Raw genomic sequence first — 9541 nt, 5'->3', positions numbered from 1 at the left:
TATATATATGTATGTATGTATGTATGTATGTATGTATGTATGTATGTATATCGTTACTATTATGTTAAACTGTCGTATGTCCAAATTTGGCCAAATGCGTTTTTTTTTCAATATATATGTTTTTTGCTTGCAATAGCCGGTTCTTTTGGACAAACTATCACATTTCCAGCTGCTTCAGAAGCCAAGATATCAAAAATTGTCAAAGTTTAGTACAACGGTTTTGTTATGGAATGGTGAAACGCTTTTTACGTTTTCTGAAAAAGCAACGATTTGGACTTACGACACTTTTGCATAATAGCAACGATATGTATGAATGTATGCATGTATGCATATATAACTCTGTGTGTGTGTGTGTGTGTGTGTGTGTGTGTGTGTGTGTGTGTGTGTGTTTGTGTCTGTGCTTGTCCTCCATTACTACTTGACAACCGGTGTTGGTGTGTTTGTGACCTCGTAACTTAGCTGTTCGGCGAAAGAGAGCGATAGAATAAGTACCAGGCATAAAAACACTAAGCCCTGGGACGATTCATTCGACTAAAAAATATTCAAAGCGGTGCCCAGCATGGCCGTAGCCTAATGACTGAAACAAATAAAAGATAAAAGATATATATTTACTTGTTATGTTTAACTTTCCTTCATTTCAACATAGCTTTTCCCTTTGCATATCTCAAACAGATTTTTTGCAATCCACTTTATAATAATCCTTATCCACTTCCTTGTGACAAGTAAATGGTCGATTATTATTATTATTTATTGCCTTTGCTCAGCTTCTAACGCCGGAGATGTACTACGATGTCAGCTGTTCACTATACCAGTGAACTAAGGTAACACCTCTTATTTTTCGAGCACCTTCCGGAGTATTCGAGCGGTTCCAAGCAGTGCTGTTTTCTGCAAGTGCTCCACCCTTATTGCAGCCCCTGCTGGGTGCATAACATATGTTCCAAAAAAATCGCTACCCACTACCTAGATCAATAACTGGTATTTCAGGCAAATGTCTACAGCATCACCTGCTACACCTCCGTGTTGCTGGGGTGTGCGCAGCATTGTGTTTTCCTTTTTGTTGTTGGGAGTGTGCAAACTCTTCCCGGTATTGTATTGCGTCAGTTTCTTTTTTTCCTATGAGGTAAGGTGCAGTAAGTATTTTGTTGTATTAATGTTTGTGTTGTGTGCGTAATGCGTTGGGTATCCAGCCTTCTGGTGTTAGTTTAATTTCATCGGATATTTATTGTATCGAGTGTGTCTTGTATAAATTGAATAGGTTGTATTATTGAATTGATTGTGTCTTACGTATGATGTGGGCTGTTCCTAACAGGGCAATTTTTTGAACAATGTGTAGTGTTGAGGATCCATATTATCAATTCTGTTGTTACTGTTATCATCATATTTGATGAGTGGATATTTTGATTTGCTCGAACCGTATTCAACACAATATTCTTTTCGATGTCTTTATCTTCTTGGGCAAAAGTAGTTGTTCTCGTCTGTGTCGTAATATGAAGATAACAAAACAAGTATGTTATGCCAACGTTCATAAGTACAACAGATACGACAAACCGCCAGAGAATAAATTGATACCACTTCAGTCCATACTGTCTATTTTCTAGATGTTGAAAGTCTGATAAATGATGCACTTTCTATGAAGCTTGAATTTGTTTTCATCACCTATTATACATCCTTTTTTTTAAATAATAAAACGAAGAGTTTATAAACGAGAATCGAAACCCACAAAATAAGTTTGTAATTTTTGTTTAGTTCCATCGATATGTTTTCCTTCTGAATATATCAAACCACGACACAATGAATAAATATCAATCTGTGCTCTTTATCAATATAAGTGTTATCTCGTTTCTAGACTACTATAGCCTGTTATACCTCACTGAAGCAGATGTGTAGAACTGGAGGTCAGTTAGTCGCCATTTTGCTTCTCATTTTTGATGAATGAACACCAAAATGGTATCTAAAGAATGGCTATAAGAATTTCAGCGTTGGAGAAAGAAATACTAGACAGAAGAACAACAAAGAACAAAATATTATCGTTCGTTTTGTATCAAAGTATTAGAGTAGTCGATGTGATTGATTCTCGAAACTAAGAAATAAAAGCTACTGAATAACAAATTATTATTGTAGCGTTTGAATATGTCTATTCACCTAAACGGCAAGAGATAAACCAAAAGCGCATTCCAATAACTGAAATCGTAATAAAAGAAAGATTTGTCACTATATCTACTGCTTGAAAATAATCATTCGTTTTCGAGTCAGCTAATGTATTCGAGATTTTGATAGGAATGGAAGAAAAGAAAAATGCTTTCAAATAGCTATTGGATAAATGCCACGAAAATATTTATAGATCATTAGTAAAAGTCTTAGCGTGCGCTTATTAATATTGGCCTATTGGCATATTACAGAGCAAACTTTGACACTTTGATTTAGATAACGTGGATTGTAGAATAGCGACGGAACGTACTGCAATTTAAAACACTAATAGCAACATAGAGAGATTAACATATATCCATATAATGTCTAATTAAAACACGACGAACGATTTCACTACATCACCGAGGCAAGAATCTATGAATATTTAGATAATTCTGACAAATGAAAAGCGTTTACAACAAAAACTACCTCTCTCTCACTCTTTCTCACTTACATACACGCATTACCACAGGAAAACACACACACGCATGTATATTTGAGAAAGTGTGTGTCTTTGTACGTACATCTTTCATAATGCTTTAAATATCTCTTCCAGCACATCAACTCACTTTCATCTCATCTAAGTCTTTTTTATGTAACTATCGCCCATATCTCCGCTTCCCTTGCAGTGTTGAATCTCTGCGATTTATTTCTCTGCACCTTCTTGCACGTCATTGAAAGTTTTAACAACTCCACTACTGTTTATATTTATTCTTCAGTTGCTATTCTAATCATTTTAACTCATCTTAAAGACACTCATTCTCACCCCGCCGTCTTATTTCCTCTCACTTACCTCTAGCACTAGAGCAATGTTTTAACATATCTTCTTTATTTTACTTCTTCGACTCTGAAGTCAGCCACAGACAGCAGACATTTTGCCATAGTTTTGTTCTTTCATTTTGCCATAGTTTTGTTGAAAAACAACAACAATAACATGAGAGCTAAAAGGGAGAAGCTTAAGATAAGCGCATCTTCTTCAAACAGTCTGTACCTAGCCAGTTGCAAATTGGTTTATGTTTGCAACTTCTCACAAGTCTACGACTAGACATTACGGTTATATGCGTGACTTACACATAGCCAAAACTTCAATTCTTGACGTGTCTAGAAATAGCACACTCAAATGAAGTAAATAAAATAGAAAATTGTCCCGTTTCTAACACGCACAGACGTCAGCATGCAAGGAAATGAGTTGATGTCAGACTTAGAGCCAGCTTTAAAAAAGAATACAGAATGCTCGTTTTTAAACATAATTCCTTCATACATAAAATATTTGGTTAAATATGTTGACTGATTATATATAGATATATTCGAACCCCGCGTGAAACATATAATATTATTTATTTATAACGGTTGTTTCCTCACATTTTTTTCTTCATCTGTTTCTTTCTATTTCCTAATTAATCACCATGTTTATACTTCTCTACCTTCTGTTACTAAAATTAGAAAGTGTTCGTATTCGCAAATCATTTGTGTCTGTCTCTTAACACTTATAACTTATAATTGGTTTGAATTAATGATATTTCCGTCAGAACTCCACGTAAAAAAATGTCTTGCATTTACATTCTCCGTTTCCAAGGTTGCAGCTTGGAGGAGAGTTGAGACTAAAAATGTAAGAATGGATCATCATGAATAGAATCATTTCGACAAGATGCAAATAGACAGCTGGAAATGTCTGATGAACCAGAGACACATCTTGAATACAATACCGACAGACAAAGCGCACATAGACTTCTGGAGGTGTTTGATATCGTGAGGGTTGCCTCGAACAGGATGCTGCTAGACAGGCTACACATAGACACAATAGAACCCCAGAGAAGCGTCATGTAAGGCAACTCAGGGGTATACATAGAGAAACAATGAAACTACGATCCAAGACATGACTTTTGTTGTTGTTGGCATCTTTTTTGTCTCGGGAGACAATGGAGTTGCGCATTAAAATAATCTTGTCCGGTTTTTACATTTCATGTCCTAATACATCTCCTGCTATGACTGTGTAGTCCTAACCAGGACAAACACTCCCTCTGGCAGGTGCCGCAAATGTAGCGAAGACTTTGCCTGGCTGGTTGTAATGTCATAGTTTCTTGTTGATGTCTTTTCTTCTCTTTCTATTTCTCCTCTATGCTTCTGAAAAATACTGTAGCTATTATTGGCCCCATGTCTAAAAACTATGAAAAGTGAAGGATCAAAAGGGGAAGCATAAGAAATCTGTAGGTATGGCTGGGCTGTGTGGAAGGAAGATTTCTTCCCAACCACATGGTTCCAGGTTCAATCCCAATGCGTGACTTCCTAGGGCAGGTGTCTTCTACTCTAGCCTCGGGCCGACCAAAGCCTTCTGAGTGGATTTAGTAGAAAGAATCTGAAAGAAGCCCGTCGTATATATATGTGTGCGTGCGTGTGTGTGTGTGTGTGCATCTATGAGTGTGTGCCTTTGTGTCTGTGTTTGTCCCTCTATCACTGTTTGACAACCGGTATTGATGTGTTTGCGTCCCCGTAACTTAGCAGTTTATCAAAAGTGACCGATAGAATTAGTACTATGCTTAAAAAATAAGTCCTAGGGTCGATTTGTTCGATTAAAATCCTTCAAAGCGAAGCTACAGCATGGCCGCAGTCATATGACTGAAACAAGTAAAAGAATAAAAGAATAACAGAATGTGTTACTTCAATAGAAACGTTAACCTCCTAGTGCTTGATGATCAATCTATGCTTCAAAAGTACTTGTTACTGCCACAACTAAGGAATCTCGTTATTCTTTGCAGAACATCAGAATATACAATTCTACTTTCCAAATGTTTTCCTGTGGAAATATCTTAAGAAAGGGAAATTTATGCTAACGTTTAAAGTAGAAAGCGAAATCTACAATAACTTTGTTTACTTTAGCCTCTCCTCAATAAATGCATTGGTGACTTCAGAAACAGACCAATTACATAACACTATCTCTTTCGGTTTGACTTGATTCTTAAACTTCAAATGATAATGTAAAGAACAGTTCTGTCAAAAGTTTTAAGTATGCATTGGAGTCTGCACCCTCCCCAGGAGTTTCAAATTACTGTTGATGAAAATAAAAGACCCTCTGGAAAACAGGAAATCAGATCTACTGTTTTAATATGGCTGAATGCAATGATGTTGTTATCATCATAAGTGAAAAAAAAAATCAAATGGCAAAAGAGACACTGAAAAATCTTCTATATGCTAATGGTGAAAATGGATAACACTTAAGTCGGATAAAATTCTTCAACATCTAAACTTCAAGATCTAAACTTCTATGTTTTTGTCGTACATTTATTTTCGATCACTTACATTAAACGGAGACTCTCAGCTCTTTGCACCAGATGTTTACTAAGCTGACACTGAGACAGTGTGCTACATTAGAACTCGTAGAAAAAAAAAAAACAAACTTGGAGCACACTCTTGCGTGCATTTGCCAGATACAATCAATAATGATGTAGCAGGAGATCTTGGTCAATTTAGAATTATTTTAAGTGTTATTGGTAACTCTCGATGCATCCACGAATAAACACAGGATGCAATGAATGTTTGCTGTTTTAGTCGCCCATATCGCTTCATAACTCATTTGAAACCACACATGAAAAGAAATTTAAGAAAAGATCCATCCAGGTCAAACATACATTCACAGGAATGATTTCAAAGCTAGGGCTTTCCATTTAAAATTGAGGTGGGTTAAATGAATTTGGTTATGAAATAGCAACTATTTTAATCTGTCAAGTACCGTATGTATACCAAAATAATAGGTAAAAAGTGGCTTACTACTTGCTTACAACTCGATCTGGATAACAAGTTAAATTCATTTCGGTTAATATGATTTTATTAAATCATCAGTGCTTTTAGACCCTAGTAGAAACATAGAAATCTACCATATTGCTCAACCCGAGATGGTTTATACTTTCGGTGGTACCTTCAACAGTAATTGACCTTGCATGAAAAATGACAAATGCTCCAAATGGTCGTCATTTATGAAGAGGATCCAAACAAGTGTAGGTGGCTATGTTACTTAGAGAAAACGAGGAACAGAGGTTGAAAACTTCCAAACCTTGGTTAGACAGCATGAAATTGAAAACAAATTGAAGTGTTCACTACTCCCCACTCCAGACCAAGACATTTAATGCACACAACATTGCTAATTTCGCAATTCAATAAAGTCTACGAAAGCTTATGAAAGTGTATCAACAAGTGTTGCAACGCAGCAAAACATCTGCGATGACATTTCCTAGCTCTTAAGACGGCGAGCTGGCAGAAACGTTAGCACGCCGGGAGAAATGCTTAGCAGTATTTCGTCTGCCGTTACGTTCTAAGTTCAAATTCCGACGAGGTCGACTTTGCCTTTCATCCGTTTGGGGTCGATAAATTAAGTACCAGTTATGCACTGGTGTCGATGTTATCGACTTAATCTATTTGTCTGTCCTTGTTTGTCTCCTCTCTGTTTAGCCCCTTGTGGGCAATAAAGAAATAAGAAACGTTAGCACGCCGGAAGAAATGCTGAGCGGCATTTCGTCTGCCTTTACGTTCTCAGTTCAAATTCCGCCGAGGTCAACTTTGCCTTTCATCCTTTCGGGGTCGATAAATTAAGCACCAGTTGCGTACAGGAGATGATCTAATCGACTGGGCCCCATCCCCAAAATTTCGGGCTTTGTGCCTAGGGTAGGAAAAGGATATTTCCTAGCTCTTGAGGAACTGATGCATTTTCGCCTTTTTCATTCATGAAGGTTACTCCAGCATTGAACAACTTGATGTCCATTTTAGAAATGACCATTCAGTTTAGGTCACTACAGTAACTGCTCACTGCAACAACAGCATCGATAGGATACAACGCTTATAACCTTTTTAACGTGTGCTAGCATAATTATTTTATAAAACACTGTTGAACCATTAGGTTTCGTTCTACTATATCGGGAAAAATAAGCAATATTGATTAGGAAACAAGGTAGCCCTGTTTGAAGGCAGCTTGACATTAGGCTTAAAGATACGGCTGGAATAGTAAATATTGTATACTCCAGTAAGCATGAACGCTTCTTTCTGCGACAGCTGTTTAGCAGACTGTAAACTGTTATTAGTATTCGCGACAGGTCTTTGGTCAGGATAACTTTCTTCTTCCTACTTGTCTCGGAGATTCGGAGATCATTAAATAGTTCCTGAGCGTTAGTCTCTCTTCTAAGTCATTAGAAAATTTAAAAACAAACAAAAGCACGGTGTAATTAAAGGAAAAACGACTTATGATTTCCTACAATTAGTAACACACCCAAAGAGTCTGAGAAGTTTCATGGGTGGGTGGATGTTTGGTTAATATATAAACATTCATATTTATTAAACTTGAGGAAGAAATAGTACTTCCCGCTTTTGAATCTAATAAAACTGCAGTAGTTTTCTATACAGACAAATATAATGTATAAAGAGAAATAAATAAATAAATAAATAAACGATGTAATAGCAGGATCAAATGAAGCATTTATATTAAGGAGTAACCTGTAAACCAGAGTTAGAGATAATAGAAAACAATTTATATTGACGCTATTGTATCGTGGTAGAATCTATTCTAATATCTATTTAAAACACGCGTATACCTTTGTAATTGTTCAGTTTCAACACTCGATCTCAGATCAAATCCTTTGCCAAACAAGTAAAACTCCAAAATTTATATTGAATTTATACAGGTTCTAAAAATTAACCCTTGAGGCATATAGCAGACAAAATTAATGGAATCAGAATGAAAGAGTGAAAGAAAAGAAAAGAAAAGACGAAGATATTTAAGTAGTGACTCGCTGTGGTTACTCTTTCAGAGAAGAGTGAAACCATTTCAAGTAGAACCAATAGCTTTATTGGAAAATCTCCAACCCAATAAAAGAAACGTTACTTTCCACTCTCCACGGAACCGGAGGAAGCTGTGAGATGAAATCAATAAAGGAATGAATCCAGTATTGCCTGGTGAAAGTTTTGTTTTTGTATTTGCACACTTTACGAAGATAACTGTGAAACGCTATTGCATATAAAGTAAAAAGGTGTTCATAGAATACCTTGTACCTGTGCCGTAAGCACTCGGTAAGTCGGATTTACGAATGCGGTTTCAAATCTCAGTCGTGCCATTTCACTTAATATTGTTGTAAAGCAGTGATTACCAAACTGGGCGGCTCTGCCCTGGACGAAGAGATATGGGTGGAGGGAGGTCGATGAAGAAAAATGGGGTGGTAATAGGGTGGCCAAAAGGGAGCAATGGATGTAAAAGCAACATACGTCGCCCTTTCAAAGCCTATCCAGGCTCATGGGCCCGGTTTCCCGATTTCTATGGCGTATGTGTTCCCCCCAGCTGGACGGGAAGCCAGTCCATCGCAGCGTTACTCAAGAAACAGGAAGAAAGAGTGAGAGAAAGTTGGGGTGAAAGAGTACAACAGGGGTCGCCACCACCCGCTGCCGGAGCCTCGTGGAGCTTAGGTGTTTTCGTTCAATAAATACTCACAACGCCCGGTCTGGGAATCGAAACCGCGATCCTCCGACCGCGAGTCCACTGCTCTAATGACATAAAAGCAACATAACAATAGGTTAAGTATTGTGAAATAGTTGTTTAGAATTTGTTGCAGAAAGTGATCTATGTTTGTGATGGGGACACCAAGAATATGGCCTGAGTGCCAAGAGGGCAACAACCTGAAGACGTTTCGGAACCACTGGTGTAAAGTATTTCAACATATTCCAGTACAGGAGAGAAAATACAAGTGAGAGATGTTGATAGTGTCTTAAAGAAAGAAAAGTTTACGAACAGTTTCGAACCACATATTTGTCATTTCACTTAATATTTTGTCCTCGTACCTTTCACGTTTTTGCTGAGGCAATTGATCGCTACTCGTAGTGTGTTTCCTTCATGTTCTTTTGAATGTGTGATAAAAGTGAAACTGAAGACATACTCTTCGGAAACGTGATCGTAGATTATTTTGTGTCTTTTGTAAATAATTATTTAACCTCAGCTCAACTCTGATCAAGTAAACTTATGATCAAATTGTATATGAACCGTGACTATCTCATAATCACTTTTTCAGATAGTGTATTTCGGATTGCATTAGTTTGTCTTTTTAAAGACGGTAGGCTGTAATTTAAAGACGATTCAGCTACTATTTCTAGCAAGCTGAGCGAATATGTACGGATAAGAGGATATCTATTCCACATAAAATCACTGGTTGATTTTTTAACCCACGAATAAAAAAGTATGTGTATATATATATATATATATATATATATATATATATATATAAACAAATAGTAAATGAGAATATGCATATATACGTACAGGTATGTGCATACCGACATCCACCTGTATGTATAGGTGCATATCTGGGTACAGGACATTGCAAAC

Source organism: Octopus bimaculoides, chromosome 4 (assembly GCF_001194135.2).
Source record: "Octopus bimaculoides isolate UCB-OBI-ISO-001 chromosome 4, ASM119413v2, whole genome shotgun sequence".
Lineage (NCBI taxonomy): Eukaryota > Metazoa > Mollusca > Cephalopoda > Octopoda > Octopodidae > Octopus > Octopus bimaculoides.
This window is presented reverse-complemented; position numbering follows the sequence as displayed.